The following is a 24230-nucleotide window of genomic DNA, read 5'->3' as shown; positions in this document are numbered from 1 at the left end:
TTTGGAGAATAGTCCTTTATCAGATATTCTTTTACAAATTTTTGTCCTAGTCCGTTGCTTGTCTTCTCATTCTCTTGACATTGCCTTTCACAGAGTCCAAGGTTTTAATTTTAGTGAAGTCCAACTTATCAATTATTTCTTTCAAGGATGGTGCTTTTGCTGTTGTACTGAAAAAATAATCTCCATATCCAAGGTCAATTGGTTTTCTCCTGTGTTATCTTTTAGGAGTTAGTTTAGTTCTTTACATTTAGGCCTGTGATCCATTTTGAGTTAACTTTTGTGAAGGGTATAAGATCTGTGTCGAGGTTAATTTTTTGCATGTGAATGACCACTTGATCTAGTACCATTTATTGAAAAGACTGTCTTTGCTGCAAGATATTGTCATTATTCCTTTGTCAGAGATCAGTTGACTTTATTTATGTGGCCTCTTAGAATGAATTAGGAAATATTCCCTCTGCTTCTATCTTCTGAAAGACACTGGTATAATTTCTTTCTTAAACACTTGGTAGAATTCACCAGTGAACCCATCTGGGCCTGGTGTATTCTATTTTATAAGGTTATTAATTTTTTTTTTTTTTTACTGTGCCACATGGCCTGCAGGGTAATCTCAGTTCCCCAGCCAGGGATCTAACCCAGGGACCTGGCAACGAGAGCACCGAGTCCTAACCACTGGATCGCCAGGAAATTCTCGAAGTTATTAATTACTGATTCAATTTATTTAATACATACAGGCTTATGCAGATGGTTTCTTTCTTTGAGTTTTGGCAGATTGTGTTTGAATATTTGTGAGATGTGCAATGATGTCCTCCCTTCTCTTCCTTTTTAAGTTAACCAATTCATTTATTTATTTTTGGTTGCTCTGGGTCTTTGTTGCTGTGCATGGGCATTCTCTGGTTGTGGTGAATGGAGGCTGCTCTTCGTTAAGGTGGCTTCTCCCGTTGCAGAGCAGAGGCTGTAGGTGTGGGGGCTTCAGTAGTCGAAAGTGGGCTCTGTAGTTGTGATGCATGGGCTTCCTGGCTCCATGGCACGTGGGATCTTCCCAGACCAGGGATGAATCCATGTCCCCTGCATTGACAGGTGGATCCTTATCCACTGATACCACCAGGGAAGTCTGTTTTTTTAATTTCTGGTATCAGTCGTTTGTGTTCTCTTTTTTTCTTGATTAACCTGGCTGGAGACCTGTTGATTTTATTGATCTGTTCCAATAATGAGCTTTTGGTTTCATTAAATTCTCTTGATTTCCTGTTTTTAATTTCATTCATTAACGCTCTAATTTTGTATTATTTCTCTTTTTCTATTGGGGTTTAATTTGTTTTCTAGTATCATAAGGTAGATAAACTTAGATTATTGATATTAGATCTTCTTCTCTGAATTGTGCATTCACTGCTATAAATTTCCCTCTGTTTTTGATGCATCCATAAATTTTGATAAGTTGTATTTTCATTTTTATTCAAAACATTTAAAAAATTTCCCTTGGGATTTCTTTATTGGCTCATGTGTTAATTAGAAATGTGTTATTTAATCTCCAAGTATTTGGGGATTTTCCAGCTATCTTTCATTATTGATTCCTAGTTTAATTCCATTTTGATATAAAAGGAGACAGTAAAAGAATAGAATAGACTTTCTGTTCTTTTAAATTTATTAAGGTGTGTTTTATGGTGCAGGATATGGTCTCTCTTGGTGCATGTTCATGTGAGCTTGAGAAGAATGTGTATTCTGCTGCTACTAGATGAAGCTGTCTAGAGATGTCAATTAGATCCAATGCATTGGTTGTGTTATTGAGTTCAACTATAAGTTTGCTGGTTTTCTGCATGTTGAATCTGTTAAAGTGACTTTTAAAGATCACACTTAGAAATATCAGAATCCAGATTCAAACCAGGTCTTCTGCTTGTAATAAAGTATTCTTTGTGCATGCTCTGTCCCTCAGGAAGCCTCTTTGCTGCTGCTGCTGCTAAGTCACTTCAGTCATGTCCAACTCTGTGCGACCCCATAGACGGCAGCCCACTAGGCTCCCCCGTCCCTGGGATTCTCCAGGCAAGAACACTGGAGTGGGTTGCCATTTCCTTCTCCAATGCATGAAAGTGAAAAGTGAAAGTGAGGTCGCTCAGTCGTGTCTGACTCTCAGTGACCCCATGGACCACAGCCTACCAGGCTCCTCTGTCCATGGGATTTTCCAGTCAAGAGTACTGGAGTGAGCTGCCATTGCCTTCTCCGCAGAAAGCCTCTTTACTTTCTTGTTTTCATCATATTTCCCACTGCTCTCAATTAGAGAGTGACTCACCACCTAATATATTATTACAGTTTGAAGTACCATGAAACAATGAAAAATGAATGTGTATATTCTCACTGGAGAGAATATACATGCTTGCATTTCCTAGACATATTTTAGTAAGTTTGTTTAGAAATGTGATGTAGCATTGGGATGTAACAATGTGATATAACATTTCTATCTGTAAACCTTTCTGTAAGATTGAATAGGAGTTTTTCACTTTTCTTTATAGCAAGCTTTAGACACTGTGGGGAGGTTGAGGGGGACCTCAAAGCTTCTTTCTCGATGTGCTAAACCCTATCCTTCTCTTGAAGGTGCTATATTCAGAAATCAAGGTGATATCCAAAGTATTCAAAGTTCATGGATTGTATCTCAATAGCAAGAGAGACTGCTGCTGCTACTGCTAAGTCACTTCAGTTGTGTCCGACTCTGTGCGACCCCATAGACGGCAGCCCACCAGGCTCCCCCGTCCCTGGGATTCTCCAGGCAAGAACACTGGAGTGGGTCACCATTTCGTTCTCCAATGCATGAAAGTGAAAAGTGAAAGTGAGGTCGCTCAGTTGTGTCTGACTCTTGGTGACCCCACGGACTGCAGCCTACCAGGCTCCTCTGTCCATGGGATTTTCCAGGCAAGAGTACTGGAGTGGGGTGCCATTGCCTCCTCCAAAGAGAGAGTCTAGGATGGTCATTAATAATGACATTCATAAAGCTTACTCAAACTTTTCCTTTATGTACTCTGAGGTGTAGCCTCTGACTATGCATGATTTAGAAGCTCAACGTAAAAGCTCATGGCTGATTTATGTACTTGGTCAGCATCACCATGCATTTTTGTGCCAGCCCATTAGAGCCTGGGTGCTACCAGCAGGATATCTGATTCACGTCTTGATTCTCATTTCTGGCCCCTATCCTCAACACATGCTCATCATCCTTGGGCTCTGGGTGCTTTGGTTCATTCTCCTTTTCTTTTTTTTTTGCTTAAGATTCAGTTGCAAAAACTTCTACTAGCATGCCCCTTGTTTCACTTTTTTTTTTCCTTTCCCTTTTCCAGTTATTCCTGGTATTTTATTTGTTCTTTTGTTTGAAAACCAGATAAATCTTTTTGGTCCCAAGAGTTTACCTTCTTTCTATTTCTTTATTTATTTGGCTGTACAGGGTCTTAGCTGCAGCATGTAGGAGCTTTGATCTGTGTTGAGGTATGCAGGATCTTTATTTATGGCATGAAAACTCTTAGTTGCAGCTTGTGGGATTTAGTTCCCTGTTGTCCTTGTTGTTCTTCAGTCACTAAGTTGTCTCAGACTCCTTGGAACCCCATGGACTGCAGCACACCAGGCTCCTCTGTCCTCCACTATCTCCCAGAGTTTGCTCAAATCCATGTCCATTGAGTTGGTGATGCTACCTAACCATCTTATACTCTGTCGCCCCCTTCTCCTCCTGCCTTCAGTCTTTCCCAGCATCCTGGTCTTTTCCAATAAGTTGGCTCTTTGCATCAGGTGGCCAAAGTATTAGAGCTTCAGATTCTGCACCAGTCCTTCCCATGAATAGTCAGGGTTGGTTTCCTTTAGGATTGACTGGTTTGATCTCCTTGCAGAAGATGAAGACTCTCAAGAGTCTTCTCCAGCACCACAATTTGAAAGCATCAATTCTTTGGTGCTCAGCCTTCTTTCACTTTGGGCTTCCCTGATGGATCAGATGGTAAAGAATATGCCTGCAATGTGGGAGACCAGGTTCAATCCCTGGGTTGGGAAGACCACCTGGAGAAGGGAATGACAACCCACTCCAGTATTCTTGCCTGGAGAATTCCATGGACAGAGGAGCCTGGCGGACTAAGGTCCATGGGGTTGCAAAGAGTTGGACATGACTGGGCAACTAACACTTCCACTTTCAGCTTTCTTGATGGTCCAGCTCTCACATCCATACATGACTGCTGGAAAAACTGTGGCTTTGACCATACAGACCCTTGTTCAAACCTGGGTTCTCTGTATTGGGAGCCAGTCTTAGCCACTGGACCACCAGGGAAGTCCCTGGGAGTTTACTTTTTTGACTCATATTTTGTCCTCTGAATATCATCCAAGACTTAAAAGAAGACCATGATACACATCCCTTTGTGAAACAGCAGATTATGTAAATATGCTAATGTGTAATTTGCTTTGACATTGTTTAGAAGGAAACCTAAGAGTGAGGATGTTTGAGTTGGGTCATGAGACAGAGGTAGACCAGGTAACTCTCTTCTTCCCAACCCAGGGATCAAACCCACGTCTCTTGTATTTCCTGCATTGGCAGGTGGATTCTTTATCACTAGTGCCACCTGGGAGGGAGTTAGTTAGTTCAGTTGCTCAGTCATGTCTGACTCTTTGCAACCCCATAAACTGCAGCACACCAGGCCTCCCTGTCCATCACCAGCTCCTGGAGTTTACCCAAACCCATGTCCATTGAGTCAGTGATGCCATCCAACCATCTCATCCTCTGTCATCCCCTTCTCCTCCTGCCCTCAATCTTTCCCAGCATCAGGGTCTTTTCCAATGAGTCAGCTCTCTGCATCAGGTGGCCAAAGTATTAGAGTTTCAGCTTTAATATCAGTCCTTCCAATGAACACCCAGGACTGATCTCCTTTAGGATGGACTGGTTGGATCTCCTTACAGTCCAAGATACTCTCAAGAGTCTTCAACACCACGGTTCGAAAGCATCAATTCTTCGGTGCTCAGCTTTCTTTATAGCCCAACTCTCACATTCATACATGACTACTGGAAAAACCATAGCCTTGACTAGACAGACCTTTGTTGACAAAGTAATGTCTCTGCTTTTTAATATGCTGTCTAGGTTGGTCATAACTTTCCTTCCAAGGAGTAAACGTCTTTTAATTTCATGGCTGCAATCACCATCTGCAGTGATTTTGGAGCCCAGAAAAATAAAGTCAGCCACTGTTTCCACTGTTTCCCCATCTATTTACCATGAAGTGATGGGACCAGATGCCATGATCTTAGTTTTCTGAATGTTGAGCTTTAAGCCAACTTTTTCACTCTCCTCTTTCACTTTCATCAAGAGGCTCTTTAATTCTTCTTTGCTTTCTGCCATAAGGGTGGTGTCATCTGCATATCTGAGGTTATTGATATTTCTCCTGGCAATCTTGATTCCAGCTTGTGCCTCTTCCAGCCCAGTGTTTCTCATGATGTACTTTGCATATAAGTTAAATAAGCAGGGTGACAATAATACAGCCTTGACGTACTCCTTATCCTATGTGGAACCAGTCTGTTGTTCCATGTCCGGTTCTAACTGTTGCTTCCTGACCTGTATACAGGTTTCTCAAGAGGCAGGTCAGGTGGTCTGGTATTTCCATCTCTTTCAGAGTTTTCCACAGTTTATTGTGATCCACCACAAAACACTTCCCACCTGGGAAGCCCCTTATAAGAGTTAAAGTAAGTACAAGTTATTCATTTTCTGAACAGAAGAAGCAAACTGCTGATAACTAGTGAGGAGGCTGCAGTAAACAACCTCTTAGAAATCTTAATAGTAAGGACAACAAGTTTACAAGAGAGAAAAACAAGAACTAAAGGTAACAGATTACAGGAAGGAGAGATTTAGGACTCTAAAGAAACCTTTCCAAACAAGGGCTGACGAACTCGCACACGTTTACTGATCCCTAAGTTACTCAGGTGTAGCTAGTCTGCTCATTCTGTTAACCTACTCAGGTACCTGTTCTACAGAATCTTTGCAGTTTTGATTGTAGTATTTCCAGATCCTGAGGAGTTACTCTGCCTCCCCCACAAACGTCCTTTCTCCCTGACCAGAGGTGACCTCTCTCTGTCTGGCAGCCTCTTTCTAATAATATCTCCCCCCACCCTAATTTGTTTCTCTGTCTTAATTCATATTTATCCGCTTCATTTTTCTGGTTTGTCAGGTTTCATTTTTACTTCTAGTTTCATTTTTATTTTCAAAGACAGGATTATACTTGAGCAAGAGTAATCATCACAGTAAATATGTACATTTTACTTTAATTTTATGAACTATATAATTATGCTATATTTAACTAGAGAGGCTACCTGGTGGTACATCACCACAAATGGCATCTTAGTAAAAAGAAAACATTAAGTTTCCAGGACAGAATATTTTTATTTGCCTACTCCACACATAGTAACCAAAATGAAAAAGAGGTTTGTTATTTTTATCCTTAGTACATGGTATTTAAAAAGACTGTGTGCTTATCATAATAAACTCTTTAAAGAGACTGTTAATATGATAGCTAATATTTGGAAATTTATGTTGGGAGTTTGGGACTCACCTTTTCTGTTTAACTTTTAAATTATAAAAATAACAGCTCATGTTTATTTTAGAAAATTTTGAACCTGGATAATCAAAGGGAAAACTTAAACCGTCTATAAATCTATCACCGGTTAAAATTTTGCATGATCTTTCCAGTGTTTATGCTTGCAACTTTTAAAATGCAAGATAAATAATAGGGTCATCACATGTCACTGTTTTGCTCTCATGAATGTATCATGAACCTCTTGTCACTGCCCACATGACATGGCAGAGAAGCGTTTCGTGTTTTGTTGCATCCATCCATCACGGTTTATTTAAGCAACCCCCTAGTGTTGGCTGCTTGGCTGTTTGCAGTGTTTCACTCTTATTGATGATGTCAGAGGCTATGTGATGTCACATTCTTTGTTTGTAAAATATAAGAAATGTATTTTATGGTAGTCCTAGAGGGCGGCTTGATGTTTTTGTGGGTTTTTTTTTTTTTTAATCCAATTTAATATGTGAAATGTGGTATCTCACTTTTTTGATTTGGGTTTCTTTGCTCACCAAGGAATTTAAAACGCCATCTCACTTTCAGCGTTAAAGTATGAACAGTTGTTTTCTTTGGTTGGAAAAGGTCCAAAAGCATTCCTTAAAAGCAGGTAATTATTGAAGTTTCACTGTTATGATACTATGTGATACTATTTCTTGTGACTTTTACTGTAAGGAGTTGAGAAATTGGGATGTAACAGTACCTTTGTGTCCTAAAGGAAAGAACTAGATTGTTGATTGTTTCTTCATGGAAGACCTAACAGAGAAACTGTAGAGTTGGGGGAGACACAGGGCTTTTTAATCTGTTAGTTCAACCTTTCTCTCTGGGCTTTTTTTTTTTAAAGGACTTCTATTTCTGGGATGCTTGAATGCTGCCTACTGTATTAGGCAGAAAGAAGTACAGAGTGACCTTTCAAGATATTTCAAATTTAAGAGTCTATAATTAGAAAACACTGTTTGCATTCTCATCATAAAATTTTGCTCGTATAGCACCCATCTGGATTAGTGGGCCATCCCACCCCCGTCTCTCTCTCCCTGTCTCACTCATACCTGCCATGTAGACTCCAAGGACTTCGCTTCTGACACTCTTCAAGGCATCAGACTTGCGGGTTGTGTGATATTAAAATGCCTTCCTCCCTTCCTCCCCGCTGTGTAATATTACTTCCATGACTTCCCTGTCTTACTTGCAAGGGGCTCACATGAGACTCTTTAGGAACACAGCTGACTGTCTTATAAAGTGGGGGGTCAGTCAGTGAACAAATAACATCAACTGTGTGCCAGAAAAACGGCAGGAAACCTGACACATGAGGTCCCTTCCCTCGTGGGGTGTACAGTCTGGCAGAAAAGATCCAGTAACTCTTTACCAGTAACTGAGTGAAATACTGAAAGTGTTAGTCGCTCAGCCGTGTCCAACTCTTCGGGAGTCCATGAACTGTATCCCTCCAGGCTCCTCTGTCCATGGGGATTCTCCGGGTAAGAATACTGGAGTGGGTTGCCATGTCCTTCTCCAGGGGATTTTCCCAAACCTGGGCGATCGAACCCAGGTCTCCTGCATTGCAGGCGGATTCTTTACTGCTGAGCCACAAGGGAAGCCCTCAGCTTTGGTAATACCCCCCTAAGAATTAAAATGAAAATGCATTGCTACAGTTGATTAACAACTTTAAGGTGAACACTATTTTAATGTGAAGAAACATTCTTAGATGACCCGTCTTAAGAACAACAACACGCTTTGCCTGTTGGAATAAAGCTGACAAATCACTGGAGTATCAGTGCACTCACAGGACTTGTGGAGTAACCGTGGGAGATGTCATTTCTTCCATATATAGCATGCGAATATCTGAGGGAACAAAGGTCCTTTGCTTGCTAAGGTTTGCTCTTTTATAACTAGTCTTTGGGGCTTCCCAGGTGGTGCTAGTGGTAAAGAATCTATCTGCCAATGCAGGAGGGTCAATTTCTGGGTCAGGAAGATCCCCTGGAGAAGGAAATGGCAACCCACTCCAATATTCTTGCCTAGAGAATCCCATGGACAGAGGAACCTGGTGGGCTATAGTCCATACGGATGCAAAGAGTAGGACATAACTGGAGTGACTTAGCACTCATGCAACTAGTCTTTAAAATAAAATTTCATCTATTTTCCAGCTTACAATAAAATGTTCCTTAAGCACAAGGGCTTCTGTGCTTGTATTTGGAAATACTCCACATTTAACTGTTGGGTAGAGCCTGAGATGACTATGACAGAGAGGAATATTCTTTTGAGTTGTTTAATCCCCTGAGATGATCATAGCTGTTCTTAGGCCAGACAATGACTCTCCAGTCCATTAGACCTAAAAACAAATGCTTCCGTGGAAAGTCACTTTCTATGCATCAGGTTACTTAGTGTTTTTATGTGGCTGCATCTTGACTGTCTCCTGATGTAGAGAGTTTGTTCCACAAATCTGGAACTGCCTTCTGTTCAGCTCTAATCAGATGCATGACTGACGGATGTTGAAGTAAAGGATGGATTTCTGGTGCAGTGTGTCCCTGAAATGATCCAGACCATTAGAGCTGCTTATTTGTATTGTGTTGCCTTGGTTTCCTGCCAAAAAAAACCTATGGAGAGTTATGCTTCAGAATTTATTGAGGGGCATCCCTGGTGGCCCAGACGGTAAAGAGTCCTCGTGCAATGCAGAAGACCTGGGTTCGATCCCTGGGTTGGGAAGATACCCTGGAGAAGGACGTGCCAACCCACTCCAGTATTCCTGCCTGGAGAATTCCATGGACAGAGGAGCCAGGTTGGCTACAGTCCATGGGGTCGCAATGAGTCGGACACGACTGAGCGACTAACATACACATGATGAAAATCTGTCATGTGACGTCATGCGGTGGTCTCCCGGGGCTGTGCTGTTGCTCACCGCCCCTGTGGACAGGCCTGCAGTGAGCATGTTAGAGCTCAGTGTCAAGAAAAGCTTTTCTTCCCCTGGGAAAAAGAACATGCTTCCCTACTCCCCTTCCTCCCCTCCCAGTACATGCAGATACGGAGACACCACAATCTGCCTCTGAGCCTGGAAAATTTCGTTTCTTCTCTCTTTTACTCTAGCTGCGAAGGAACTGGAAATTGAATATGTAGCCCAGTTTTTGTCATGTTTTAAGACTTACCTAGTACACTCTATTACCCCTTTTCTTTTCATTTCTATTTTAGTCAGTTAACAAATATGGATCATGCATGCTCTGTGCCAGGTGCTGTTTCTAAGCTCTCTATAAATATTAATGCCTTCACCGCTCTTAAGGACCCTATGAAGTTAGTGCTGTTATCCCTATTTATAGGCAAGGAAACTGAGGTGCCGGAAGGTTATGCATCATGTCAGGAGCTCCAGAGGTGCTGAGCGTGGCGATTCCCTCCTGAGAGCCGGTGAGACTTACTCAGTCACAGGAAACACATCCCCACCCGTCCCACTGCTTCCTGTGATCAAGAACCCTGTCTGTACTTGGCTTTGGGTTCTGCATTGCTCCTCTTGTAGGAGTATTTTACTTTGTAAGTTGTATGCTTTATTTTATTCCTTTATGAAGTGATGTGTGGTACATATACTTCAGATTAAGATAAATGAGCTTCCATAACACTCTTTTAAATGGGTCTTCTCAACTACTTTGGGATGTGGACAGTGTTTGGAGTGATCAGCATGAATTTACAGTCTAACACTCTCTCCTTTTACCCACCTCCTTTTCAACAAGAGCACACATTTTAAGTTTGACTACATAAAAAAAACCTCTAGGCTGATGATTTTATCAGCATCATTAATATGTGTGCTGTGCTAACTCCTTTCAGGCATGTCTGACTCTTTGTGACTCTTTGGACCATAACCCGCCAGGCTCCTTTGTCCATGGGATTCTCCAGGCGAGAATACTGGAGTGGTTTGCCATGCCCTTCTCCAAGGGATCTTCCTGACCCAGGGATCAAACCCTCATCTCCTACATCCCTGAATTGGCAGGCAGGTTCTTTGCTACCAGCATCACCTGGGAAGACCATCGTGTTATAACAATTATAATTGTCCACAGATGTTACAGGCCAGGAGCCACTCTCTCCTCTGCTTTTATTGATTTACCTTTGCTACCTAAGAAATAAAATGTTGGCCCTGTTTTATGAGCTACTTTAAGTTTCAGCTTCTCCCATCTTGACAGTCTGGGCTTGTTTTTATACACAGCTTTGTGTAGGTACCTGAAAAATATTGGACCTTCCATTGTGTCTTCTTGAAAAATCTCTTCATTAGCCCAGTTCTTACTTAATCAGGTATTTATCTAAGCTAACTTAACTCTTGACCTTATAAATAGGTAATTAAATGGATCCTTTTGATAGAGTAGCTTAAGTTGGCAGATGCAAAGATTAGCCCATGAGATTAGCACTGCAGCCAGTGTCCCTGAAGGCAGAGACAGACATAGTTTGGGGATACTCTGAGGTTGCATTTGTAGGCACCTTTGATGTTAAGGGGCTTCCCTAGTGGCTCAGATGGTAAACAATCTGCCTGCAATGCAGGAGACCTGTGTTCAGTCCCTGGGTCGGGAAGATCCCCTGGAGAAGGGAAACCCACTCCAGTATTCTTGCCTGGGAAATCCCATGGACAGAAGAGGCTGGTGGGCTACAGTCCATAGGGTCGCAAAGAGACAGACACAACTGATCAGCTATCACTTAACACTTAACTTTGGTATTAAGAGGCACATGACCCTTTTGATCCATGTACTACCTAATTGCATATGAATGTAATTAATTTTTTCTAATAGTACCTCAGTGTTCCAGAAATGGCTTCAATAGGGGGAACCTCTGAAGGGTTTAAAATGAGAGAGTAAATTTTTAGAAAGGTCAGTGTGGAAAATTGGGACAGGAAGGGATTAATGCAGTCCAGGGGAAACACGATGGTGACTGGAAGTATGGCTGTTAGTGGAGCTGTTGGACAGACAGGGTCAGGTTAGTGGAGTTGGTGGGGAGAGCAGAGAGAGAGAGAGTAGCTAGAGTGAGGTCCCAAGTGAAATGAGAAAAACATCCTCTGATGGTGGGCTGATCTTTTCGAAGGATTAAACATGTCCCACTGAGAGTATTGTGTGGTATCTGAAATGAGCACAGAGTTGCTTACTTCCTATTATGGGCCTTACTGGAATGTAGCATTTTTGACCAGTTGAAGTTTATTTCATCTGTACCCAGCATTTCAGATATACCTTTGTTCTTTAATTTTTATAACAACTTTATTGGGATGCAATTCATAACCGTGAAATTCACCCTTTTAAAGAGTACGCTTCTTTTAGTGTATTCACATAGGTCTGCAGCCACCACCTCTACCTAATTTTGGAACATTTACATCATCCCCCAAAGAAAGCCCCTACCCACTGATATTCACTACCCACTCTCCTCTGCCTCCAGCCGCTGGCAGCACTCGTCTATGTCCTGTCTCTGTGGATTTTCCTCTTCTGCACATTTCATAGAAATGGAATCCTGAAGTATGTGTGTGTTGTTAAGGTTCATCTGTGTTTTAGCATGTATCACCACTTCATTATTTTTTTATTGCTAAATAATATTTTATTATATGGGTGTAGAGCATTGTGTTCATCCATTCATCAGCTGGACGTTTGGATTGTTTCTGCTTTTCGGATGTTATGAATAATGCAGAATGAACATTTGTATACAAGGTCTTGTGTGAACTAGCGTTTTCATTTTTCTTGGATATATAACTAGGAGTGACACATTCATTCTTGAGTCTTTTCCAACAGTTGAGGATTTTGGGTGAAAGTGGGATCTCAGTTGAAAATCAGTTTCTGGTTGTGGATGCATATATGTCCTGTAATTGTTAAACATAGATTTTAATGATTTTGGTTGGGCATTTAAAGGATATATATACGTCAAATACTAAATCTCGTGTGTGTGTGTGTCTGTGTGTGTGTGTATGTGTGTGTGTATTGGGCTATACTCTTAGGATATAAGGTGGTTCTATGAATTGTAAACCTCTGAAAAATGGTGTACATTTTACTTCTATCTACAAGTCAAATTTTAGTTAAAGTAAGTAGTTAGAGCACAGAGGAGTTTTAGGGCAGCCAAACTACTCTGATAGTTTAATGGTAGACACATGTCATTATACACGTGTCCAAGCACGCAGACCGTACACTAGCAAGAGTGAACCTTAACTGTGAACTGTGGACTCTGGGTGAATCTAAAACTGCTCTAAAAAATAAAGTCTGTAAAAAAAAAAAATCCATTAAAATGTCATAGCAGTTGTACGTATTGCAAGGGAATCGTTCACCGTTTTGTTGGAATGTGATGCATTTTGCACTCCACAGCAGCCTGGGTTTCAGTGATACTGAGCGTCCTGAGTACTGGCGGCTCCTCGTCTGCTCTGGAAAGCCCTCAGGGCCTGGCCTCTGGCCTCCGCACCTCTCTGCTCCCGGGTGTCAGTGCCCCATTGCCTTTCCATTCCCTGCATCTGCCTGGCTGATTCCTGCCTCAGGGTTTGAACCAGTGGCTTCTGTGACCTGAAATACTTGACTTCCATGCCCCACCCCCTTCCCGTATTATTAAGTCAATGCAAATATTGAGTTGGCCAAAAAGTTCATTCGGGTTTTCCCATTACATCGCCAGCCCAGTACTGTCTGCTCATTTCCTAACCACTAATCCCTAAGTCAGCCATGCCAGCCTCACTGATTCTAACTTCTCTCATGGCGTTTCTCGCAGTCTTCTTGTTTATCTGCCGTTGAGCATCATGGGGGTGGGACTCTGCCTACCTCCCTTGCTCCACCTCTGAACAGTTCCGTCCAGTATTGTTAATGCTGGTGGGAAACACAAGCTGCCTTTCTCCTCCTGAAGTCCTGGTACCCAGTGTCCTCCCAGGGACTCTTCCAGGGGGTGGGAGGGCAGTATCCTAGAACTCATCATTTCACTCTCACTCCAAGAAAACCAGCAAAACATAACAAAGCATGATTCTGACTTACGCTCTCACTTTCTCTTTTAGAGCTACCATCCTCTGCCCTTCCCACTCTTCACGGAAAGGATCTCTGACAAGACTGAACAGTGTTGACTGCTGCGAGGATCACGGACCATGGTGGGATTTATTGTTGTTGTTTTTGTTGTTGTTTAGCCGCTAAGTTGTGTCTGACTCTTTTGCAACCCCACGGACTGTAGCCCACTAGGCTCCTCTGTCCATGGGGCTCTCCAGGCAAAAATACTGGAGTGGATTGCCATTTCCTATTCCAGGGTATCCTCATGACCTAGGGTTCAAACCCACGTCTCCTTCATTGGCAGGCAGATTGTTTACCACTGAGCTACCAGGGAAGCCTGCAAACAGTAGGTTGGGTGCTTCCTGGTGCTAGATCACAAGTATGACTTGCATCTGCTGAATCTTGGATGCCTACCGGTTGTCCTGCAGCTTCTCTGCTATCTTCGCTTTCCTAGTTAAGACATTTCAAAAATGCCTTAAGAAAAAAAATGCCTTCACTTTGAGAATTTCTGTTTTATCTTCAGGAGAGTCTTAGATTTCAAGCTGTTTCAGGTGTGTGGATGTTTCCTCATGTGTTGGATTGTTGTCTTAAATGACAGCAAGAGAAATAGAGGTGATACCAAAACTTCCTAACCTCTTTGCATGAATGCCCACAGACAGGGCACTCAGTCACTGCCTCAAGTGTGCTTTGAGAAAAATGAGTGGTACTAAAAGTCTTCAGAGAATCATCAGTCAGCTGTGCAACTGTTTAACAGCATTACTGAAATGATTACTAGCAAAGTTACTCTGTTTCTGTAGTGTTTAAACTAAGGTCGAAGAGATGTGGAAACTTTAGTTTGCTCTTGAACAGTCAAGAAAAACATAATGGAGAGAAATTTAATACCACAGCATAACCCCACCCTTTGTATTTTGGTGCAGTGATTATTTTTTAAAAAATCTTCTTTCCTGTAAGTAGCACATAAGGCTTCACGATTTTTTCATCTCATTAACTCAATTAAAACCGTTATCTTTTTTTAAAAAAAGAGAGAGATGTGGTAATTATCCACATTCTTTGCCCACTGAGAAGGAAGGAAGTTTTCACGCCCTTGGTTGACACTGTGCAACTCAGTCCACTGTCCGGAATATTGGTGATTTGAATTGAATTCCTAGGATAGTTTTATTCTTGAAAATAAAAATAGCAGTTGCATCTTTAATACAGAAGGGTTTCTCTTTCTTCTCTACAGCAATGGGCACCTTACGACTGGGGCTGTTTTTTCTGACGATAGCCATTCTTTATCATCATTACTCATTAGCGTCACGTTTGCCTAAAAAGTCTTCAGCCAAAGATGGACCCCAGGGCCATATAATCCCAAGTTAATTAAAAATACATTTTTATGAGCATTTAAGTTGTTCAGCACAGCACTCTATAGGCTTACTTGTTTGTCTTCTGTAAAATTCAAAATAGTTCTAAGAATGTTGCTAGGATTAGAATGCCTATAATGGGCCAATGCTAGGAATGACAGCTATTTCTGAATATTTGACCACAGTAATATCTCTCCCTTTGTCTGACAGTGTCTGTCCCGTTGAAGCTGGGTAAAGAAAAGAATTCATTTGTTCAATAAATACTTACTGAATGATTTCTGTGTGCCAGGCGCTCATTTCAGTGTCGTGAATGCAGTGAACAAAGTAAAACCTCTGTTTTCATGGAGATTTCTTTTAAAAGCCCCAAACATCCTCAGCAAACAAGGGGGAGAAAGGAGGCGTAGAGAACTGACTTGCTCTCAGATGTCTCTGGGGAAAGCTCCTTCAAAATGGCAGACAGACACAAGATGCAAAGGATAGAGATGGAACCTGATTTGGAAAATAGGAGAAAGCCATCATATAATGCTTTAGTTTTAACTACTGCAAAATAGAGAAGCTTATTAAAATAATAAACCCCAAAACGATGTGCCAGGGTGATTTGACCTAGGCTTAGGAAAGAAGGATTACTTTTCAAATATACTATTTTAAGTCATTTTTTTTCAGGTTTACAAATTCTGCCCCAGTTCTGCCTTCACGGTCCCCTCCCAGCCTCGGTCTAACGCAGCTTTCCAGATTATCTCTATGCACAGTATGAATTCATATTTGCCCCATTCGTAAAATAGAAGATAGCAAACTACACTTCTGAGCAATGTATTTTTTTTTCTCCTTATATATGTAGGAGGGTTTAGCAAATCAGTACAAAGAGAGCATCCTCCTACTTTTTTTTTTTTCCCCCTCATCACAGAGTAGTCCATTGTATGGATGTACCGCAATTTAAATAGTGACCTATTGATGGAGATTTGGGTTGTAGCCAGTCCTTGCTCTTAAACAATGCCACAACAAATAACTTTGTGTGTAGGTTATTCTACATGTACACAATTATACGTGTATAAATTTGCAAAGTAGAATTGCAGGTCATAAAGGATGTGTGTAATTTTGATAGCTGTCTTGTCAAATTGCCTCCCAGAGAAGGTTTATCTTATTCTCAACCCCTGCTAGAAATTTGTGAGGCTAGCTGTTATTTAGGTCTGGATTGTCAGTCCGATGAGTTAAATGGTTTCTCAGAGTTTCAGTTTAGGAATACTATTCATTCAGAAATTTCAGTGGTATATTTTTAAAAAAGAAAGTGCTCAGAAATGTAAACAAGGCTAGAATTCAGCTCTTTTTATTGTACAAAAAAAAGACACTAAAGGCCATCTTAGATCTTCTATTATGTAAGGTAAGTTTGTCCTTGTTGAAAATGCTACGTTTTAAATACTGAAATTCATACAAGGTAAAAGTGCTTCTAGGCTCCTGATACACCTAGGTGACCTGCCATGAGTAAGACCTTTCTTACATAGTTTGGTCTTGTATGATAGTTGATTGAACTAGGACAGTGTACAAAGATGAGCTGACACAGCAGGCCTGAGACTGCCCTTCTTAGAATCAGTGCTTGCAAGGTTAGCCCTTGACGGGTGGCACATGGTAACGTAGATTGGAGGGGGTTCCCACCACTTCCTGGTGAGAATGGCTCACCGTGCCTGAACTGTTTGTGCAAACAGTATTGGTTTCTGTTGAATACCTGCTTGCATTCCGGGAGTATAGAATTTAGGTATGTGCCTCGCAGAAGTTTCCTACGTGGCCAGTCCGGATAAAAACCCCAGACACTGAGTCACTAATGAGCTTCTCTGGTAGACGGTATTTCACAGGTGTTGTCACAACTCCTTGCGGGAAATTAAACACCACCTGTGTGATCCTACTGGGAAAAGGCCCTTGGAAGCTTGCTCCTGGTCGTCTCTAGACTTTACCCCACATACCTTTATCCTTAGCTGATTTTGCTTTGTATCCCTTTGCTGTAACAAACAGCCATGAGTACGACTGTATACTGGGTCCTGTGAGTCCTCCTAGTGAATCATCAAACTGGGAGTCTTGGGGACCCTGCCCCAAACAGCTTGGAAAGACTAACATTCTCTGTCTGTATTGGTATTAGTGGTGAGTGACACAGATATTTTTAGCATGCAGTGAATTGACTTTGATATTGTGTCTTAACATATAGTCTGTGTTCTATTGTAAAGTGTGTAATGCTTTAGATTTCTGTGATTTAGCATTTATATCTAACAAATGGAGGCAACAAGATGGGTGCTGGGAATGGAGAGTTTTATGTTTAATGGATGAGTCCACAGCTGGTTATTTGCTCTTCCCAGTGCCTATACTTAGGCTTAAAAACTTACTGCTTTAACTTTCTGTACTTTGGTTATTAGGTAAATGGACTTACTCAAATTCCTTTGGCTTCATAGCCACAGAATTTTAGCCAGACAGTGTCATCCCTAAATATACTCTGATTCTGAAGCTTAATTGCAAATCAGTAGTCCTGGAAGCATCACTTAGGACAGCAGATCTTTGCCCAAATAGGACATAAGGCCTAAAGATGGAAATAAAACTTATATTTGCTTTATTCTATTATATTAGCATTGTATTATATTAGCATGCTGTTTTTGTATTATATTAACATCCTGTTTAAAATTTTTCAAATGGAAAACTGATAAAAAGTGTTAAACATAAGATTTATGTCTTTAAACTACTTTAAAAAAGAAATTAGATGGCTTCTGAAGGATGAAAAGGACAAAACAAAAGGCCATACAGTATCTGATATGTGTGCATGTGTGTGGCTTTTTTCAAAACCACTTTCCCCCTTTGAATATTTCATGCATAACAATGACTAGGAAGAAAGGTGGTTCCATAAAGTATTAGGGAACTAGTAATAACCAGTGGAGAAATGTCATGAAATGCAAACCCAGGGTGTTTTATTCTAGAGTTTAGGCTCCTACAGTGACCTAGACATGGGTGCTAATTTATGCTTAAAGACAAAGTTCAGAGAGGTGACCTTAGGCTGCCAGTGACATTGATTTATATTCGTGGTGGTGTTTGAGGGTGAACCTCTTCAGTTCTAAAGCTACTTGTGTTGTGGTACCACTTCTTTCAGGTTAAAAAGACAGATATGTGTAAAGGTGTAATAGTGTTTCTGACCTGGAATGTGGCCCACCAAATGAGTCAACCCTCTGGTTGCCTGAAACAAATTCCTTCTTGACTCTGAGGTCAGAATTAGTGACTCAGGGCTGTTTAGGAATGTGTTATATCAACTATGAATTCATGAGAGAATTTTTATGGGGATGGCAGGTAAGTTCCATGACAGCCTATAATTCCAGTTCACTTGTATGTGTTAGAATCCTGTAATTGCTTTCTCTGTTAAAGCTTTTCTTCAGAACTCAGTAGAAGAAATAAAGCAGACTGTATTTCAGCTGCGAGGAATCTGTTGAATCTGTGCACAGACTTAAAAAGGATTGAAAGTGCCTCTCCCCCTTCCCCATGACATGAGAAAGAGCAGTGTCAAGGTTAAACATGAAATCAACAGTCTAGTGCTGGGAGGAGTTTGCACTGAATAAATATCTGTCCTGCGTCTGACTGTACCTGTGCCTGAGTCACCTTCCTCCTGCCAAATGCAAACAGGTTACCAGGCAATAGGAGTGAGTCAGACCCTCTAAATACTTCACCCCAGTGAAATGTCCATCGGCCAGATTTCCAGGAAGTGTCCCTCTTGTAGGTCACTGGGGAGCTCGACAGACATTCACACAGGCACTGAAGGTACCAGATGACCTGGAGCTGGGAGCTGTGTTAGACAGTGGGGCTGGCTAACATCTGGGAGGACGCACCTCCTAGGGCAAACACACTGTTATCTGTTAATACTGGTAACTGTGGGAAGAAAACATGGAGGAAGAAAAGGTGAAATCTCCCCAGAAGGACTCATGTGGAAGCATATCCACTGCTCTTAGGGGAAAAAAAAGCCAGCACATTATAAATTGTAAAAACAGATCAAGATCTCAGAAAATCTAGCAGCGTGGCTAAAATTGCCTGGAATAAAATCCCACCTCTCACCACTTGCTTGATTTCTGGGTTTCACTTCCTCATGCCTCACATGGAGGTGATAATGATACCTACTCCATAAGTGGTTGTGCATATTAACAAGCTAATATTGGGGAAGCTCCAATCACATCCTCCACCCTCCAGGCAACTCCCTAAGTAAGTGGTGGGGCATGGTGGGGTGAGAGTGGGGAAAGGTAGAACTGTGTAGGAATGAAGGAACACCCAACGATAGGTGAGAACTTTTTAGGGATTTATCTATTCTTTTATCATGTTGAGAACTGCAATTATAGACACTGTAGCCCCATTTAAGAAACCTCTCCAAGGGTTTTCAGCATTTCTTACTTAGGAAATTATTTATATATCAAAAAACTACTGCAGGATTAGGCGGGTGCAGGGGGATATAATCATGGAGATTGGTTGGGAGTTTCCAGGGTATCTGAACCTATGTGTGATTTTGCTTTACTATTTTTTTATACCTTATATTTTATCCTCCTCTTTATGTAAGATACACTATAATTAAAAATCCAGGGAACTTCCCTGACATTCCAGTGGTTAAGACTCTGCCCTTCCAATGCAGAGGGCATGAGTTCGATTCCTGGTCAGGAAGCTAAGATCTCCCATGGCCTTGTAGCCCAGCCAAAAAATTAAATAAAAATAAAAATGTAGTCACACAGGGATTTCCCTTGTGGTTCGGTGGCTAAGACTCCACGCTCCCAATGCAGGGACCCAGGTTCAATCTCTGTTCAAAGAATTAGAGCCCACATGCCACAGCTAAGATTTTGCATGCAACAACTAAAGATCCCGCAAGCCATAGCTAAACTACCTGACATGCTGCAGTGAAAATTCAAGATCCTGCATGCCGCAACTAAGACCAGGAGCAGCCAAATAAATAAACAAATGTTTTTGTAAAGATGCAGTCATACAAAGTAAAGCATTCTAAGTTGGGTGAAATTTTGGGGTCTTGTATCCTCTATGGAAATTATAATTATGCAGACATGTTGTTGAGTCCATTAGAAAAAGAAAGGTGCCTATGGTACTGTGGAGAAGGCTGCAACAGGGCTGGAGTCTCTCAGTGTGTGAGATGACACGTTCATTCACAGCCATTCTAGTGCCTCTGAACACCAGGCACCTGGCCGGTGGCTGGTGACGTTGACGCACCTCAGACGTGAACTGTGCTTGCACCTTCTAAGCCAGCAGAGGGGATGCCCTGTGTAGGCTGCAAACTACAAACCCATAGGCTGGACGAAAGAAATGGGAGGAGCATTGGTAAAGTGAGTAAGTCCTGACATCAAATCCCAGTCTGATCTTTTAAGCGTTCTTGAATTTATTTTTTGAGAGGAAAGCAGAATGTTAGCAGATTGGATTGTGTTGCTGTACAGTGGCCTGCTGGCCCAGCAGTGGTTGGGTGATGGGAGAGAGTTGTGAAATTAGGAGTCATTCTTCTTCCTGAGTTTGCAGTCTGGTTCTGTCAGGTGGAGGAGTTTCCCAGGGAAGGATCCGCTGTGAAGTCAAGAGGAGGAACGAGATTAGAGTGTCTCTCGGGGCTGGCTCAAGAGCTCATCCTCATAGTCCATGGTAGGACATTAGTGTGTGTAAAGTGAAAGTGTTAGTCACTCAGTCATGTCTGACTCCATGTGACCCCGTGGACTGTAGCCCTCCAGGCTCCTCCGTCCATGGGAGTCCCCAGGAAGAACACTGGAGTGGGCTGCCATTCCCTTCTCCAGGGGATCTTCCTGACCCAGGGATAGAATCCTTGTCTCCTGCATTGCAAACAGATTCTTTACCATCTGAGCCATCAGGGAAGCAACCAAGGTTAGCTTTGGGATCTCTGTAAAAAGTAAGAGAAAAACCCATTTAACTCTATAAAGTTTCTCACTTTCCCTAAAGCCACACTATACAGTGCTTCATTCACTGAATTTTTATTGAAGGTAGCTTTATTTTACATGCAGTCTTATACTTTGAATAATTTTCTGAGTGTAGAATGTTGACTTGGGTCAAATGCTTTTAAGTTTGACTTGTTTTAAAGAGAACCGAAGTAATTAATTACTGAAGGATAGTTGATATACAGTAATATGACATAAATTACAAGTGTACAGTATAGTGATTCACAATTTTTAAAGGTTACACTCCATTTATAGTTATTATAAAATATTGACTTTATTTTCTCTGTTATACAGTATACCCTTGTAGCTTATTTTATAACTGATAGTTTGTTGTTGTTGTTCAGTTGCTAAGTTGTGTCCAGCCATTTGCACCCCCATGGACTGCAGCACACCAGGCTCCTCTGTCCTCCACTGTCCCCCAGAGTTTGCTCAAACTCACGTCCATTGAGTCGGTGATCCTATCTAACCATCTCATCCTCTGGTGCCCCTTCTCCTTTTGCCTTCAGTCTTTACCAGCATCAGGGTCCTTTCCAATGAGTTGGCTCAGGTGGCCAAACTACTGGAGCATCACCTTCAGCGACAGTCATTCCAGTGAATGTTCAGTGTTGATTTCTTTTAGGATTAATTCCCATTAATTTAGATTCTCAGTCTTTCATCAGGAATGTTTATGTTATTTGATGGAAAACTTTATTAGCCATTATTCATAAAAGGTTACTGAACATACATAACTTCTTTTCAAAAACAGAGGAAGCCATAAATGTCTCAAATGATTCAAATAAATTTTGGAGTTCACTTATTTTGTTTATTTTGTCTATTTGTTGCAAAAATGTTTGCAGTAGGAATTTGTTATCTTGATTACTAAAGTTCTAACCAAATAAATTACCTCACTTTATTGAGGGTGCAGATTTGAGCTTAGTAGTTTTCACCTTAGCCAACACATTTCCTTGCCTTCCCTTATGTTCCAATGATTTATTTGATCAAAAGTTAAGGAAACATTGTTTACATGTTTATTTCAAAGCAGCACACTAGCCTTTGGAGGTGTCTGTTTTCATTCTTTCAATGCACTGATCAACTGGTGCAGCTTGGGTAAAGTCACACCTGAAATGCTGGAACTCCCCTTCCGCTGATGACGTGATTCCTGTTGCCTAAAAAGTCCTTCCCCCAGCCCAGTAAATTCAAGGACCGGCTCAAATACTGGTCCAGCTCCCTTTAACACCAAGTCACCTGTAGAAAAGTTAATCATTCCTTCCTCTGTGCTTCTCTGTACTCCTACAACACCAGGTGTTTCCAGTGTAATAGATGAAGGAAGTCTTTTTTTTTCTGCCTCTTTATTTTTTTTTTTTAATTTTATTTTTTTTGCTTTAAAGTTTTTATTTTGAATTGGTATATAGCTGATTAGCAATGTTGTGGTATTTACAGATGAACAAGGAAGGGACTCAGCCATATATATACATGTATCCAATCTCCCTCAAACCTCATAACATTGAGTAGAGTTCCATGTGCTATACAATAGCTCCTTGTAGATGAAGGAAACGCTTCTTAAAAGCTTACTATATGCTGTGCATCAGAGGCTTTCTTTTTTTTTTTTTTTTTCGTGTCAAGGAGTTTATATCATGGGGGTCAGAACATGCTGCCCTAAAATACGGCATGGGTGTTCAGCTGAGTCTGACTCTGTGACCCCGTGGACTGTAGCCCTCCAGGCTCCTCCGTCCATGGGGTTCCCCAGGAAGAACACTGGAGTGGGCTGCCATTCCCTTCTCCAGGGGATCTTCCCACCTCTGGTGGGCTCTTTACCTCTGAGCCACCAGGGAAGCCCTGGGGTCTTCTTTTGCCGCTAGCTCTTTTGTCCCTGCCACTTCCAACAGCTAGATATTTGCCAAACATCTAATTCTCATTTGAAAGCTTCATGATTATTAAATATAATGTTTAAGTAACTCTGTGCATTTTCTTACTACTGAAGTCTTTGCACTAAAGTCTTCTTTGACCTCCAGAACACCATTTATAAGAAGTTTAGTAATTGCACAGGAATATACAGTCAAAAGGCAAAGTAAAAAATGGTGAAATTACCCCAGAGGTAAAGGTTGGTTTCTGTCCTGACAAGCTGTAGTTGTAAGTTGGCATTGATGTCTCAGTGGGGACTTGAAGAAAGGGTATACTAGGTTTTGTAACCTCCCTGGATGGTGAGTGCAGTGTTTGACTGTTGATTTCTGTGTCCAGGAACTGTAGCAGGAAAGATTTCTTGGCATATATGTAAGCATGAAGGTGGGAGTAAAAGGAGATTTGGGCTGCTGAAAAATTATATGGAAAGCGGATGTTGCATGGGAAGGGAACATTAAGCATTAAACATTAACAGAAATTAAGCAACTCTGTCTGGAAACAGGATTTAGGGGAAGGGAAAAAAGTGAGTCTCAAAGTGGGTCTGAAAATGAAGGCAGAAGCCAGATTATGAAGGTCCTTTTAAGTAGTGTTACCTGATAGAAGGACACACCAGCATGTAAGAAGCAGCCCAAAGAAAAAAGATAATTAGGGAAAGGTGATCTGACCAGATATTTGTTATTAAGGAAATAAAATTTATTTTGTTTACCTATAATGGCATTAGTTTTTCTTTCTTTCTTTTTTTTTTTTTTTTTTTTAGAGATAGCCTCAAAGAGGCATACTGAAATATTTACAAGTGAAATGATGTTTGGGATTCTTTCCAAAAAAAAAAAAAAACCTCAGGGTAGAGGATAGTTGAAATAGATTTCCCATGATGATCATGGTAACTGATGAGGCTTGCTATACTCTTCTCTCTGCTTTTAATACAAAATTTGAAACATTTCTGTTATAAGGTTTTTTTGTTTTTAAGTGAACATAAGCAATGGGCTTTGGCCAATAGAAGCCATTCAAGGGCTTTAAAGAAGCCAGTAAAGGAGGAAATGGACTGGGAACAAAACCAGAGAGGGAGGGAGTGCTGCGTTAAGAACCTGTTCACTCCTTTTCCCACAGAGACTGTCTGTGGGGCTCAGTTTTGCCTTGTGCAAGATTATTCATGTCTTCTTCGTAGCCTGTTCTCGCTTGTCCACTTCTCTAAATAGCAATACTTTCACTTTTTACCCAGCAGTCCAAAGTACTAGCAGGGCTCTATATACCTAGTATCCAACTCGGCTTTCTTTTTATTTTTTATTTTATTTTTTGGCTGTGCCACACAGCATGCGGAATCTCATTTCCCCAACTAGGGATAGAACCTGGGCCCGCTGCAGTGGAAATACGGAGTCTTAACCACTGAACCACCAGAGAAGTCCCAGCTTTTATTATTAGTAAAAAACATTTTTTAATGTGTCTTTCTGGTAGATAAATTTAATCCATTAGAAATTTGTTGTGGCTATTGATATGTTTGGACTCATTCATGCTTTCTATAAGGAAAGGTGTTTGTGAGCTGAACTAAGCTAAAGAGATAAGAGGTAA

General features: G+C 41.2%; 1 protein-coding gene across 4 annotated transcripts in view; it reads left to right on the top strand.

The window, feature by feature from the left end:
* SGMS2 (sphingomyelin synthase 2) overlaps positions 1-24230 on the top strand; it is a 92001-nt gene that overhangs the window by 25288 nt on the left and 42483 nt on the right. For all 4 annotated transcript variants that reach the window (XM_061164245.1, XM_061164244.1, XM_061164247.1 and 1 more), the window contains exon 2: positions 13519-13608. The gene's annotated coding sequence lies outside the window, so the exon portion shown is untranslated. The remainder of the gene's footprint in view (positions 1-13518; positions 13609-24230) is intronic.

Source organism: Dama dama, chromosome 17, assembly GCF_033118175.1.
Source record: "Dama dama isolate Ldn47 chromosome 17, ASM3311817v1, whole genome shotgun sequence".
Taxonomy (NCBI): Eukaryota; Metazoa; Chordata; class Mammalia; order Artiodactyla; family Cervidae; genus Dama; species Dama dama.
The sequence above is the reverse complement of the archived record's forward strand: the minus strand, read 5'-3'. Positions and strand labels throughout refer to the sequence as shown.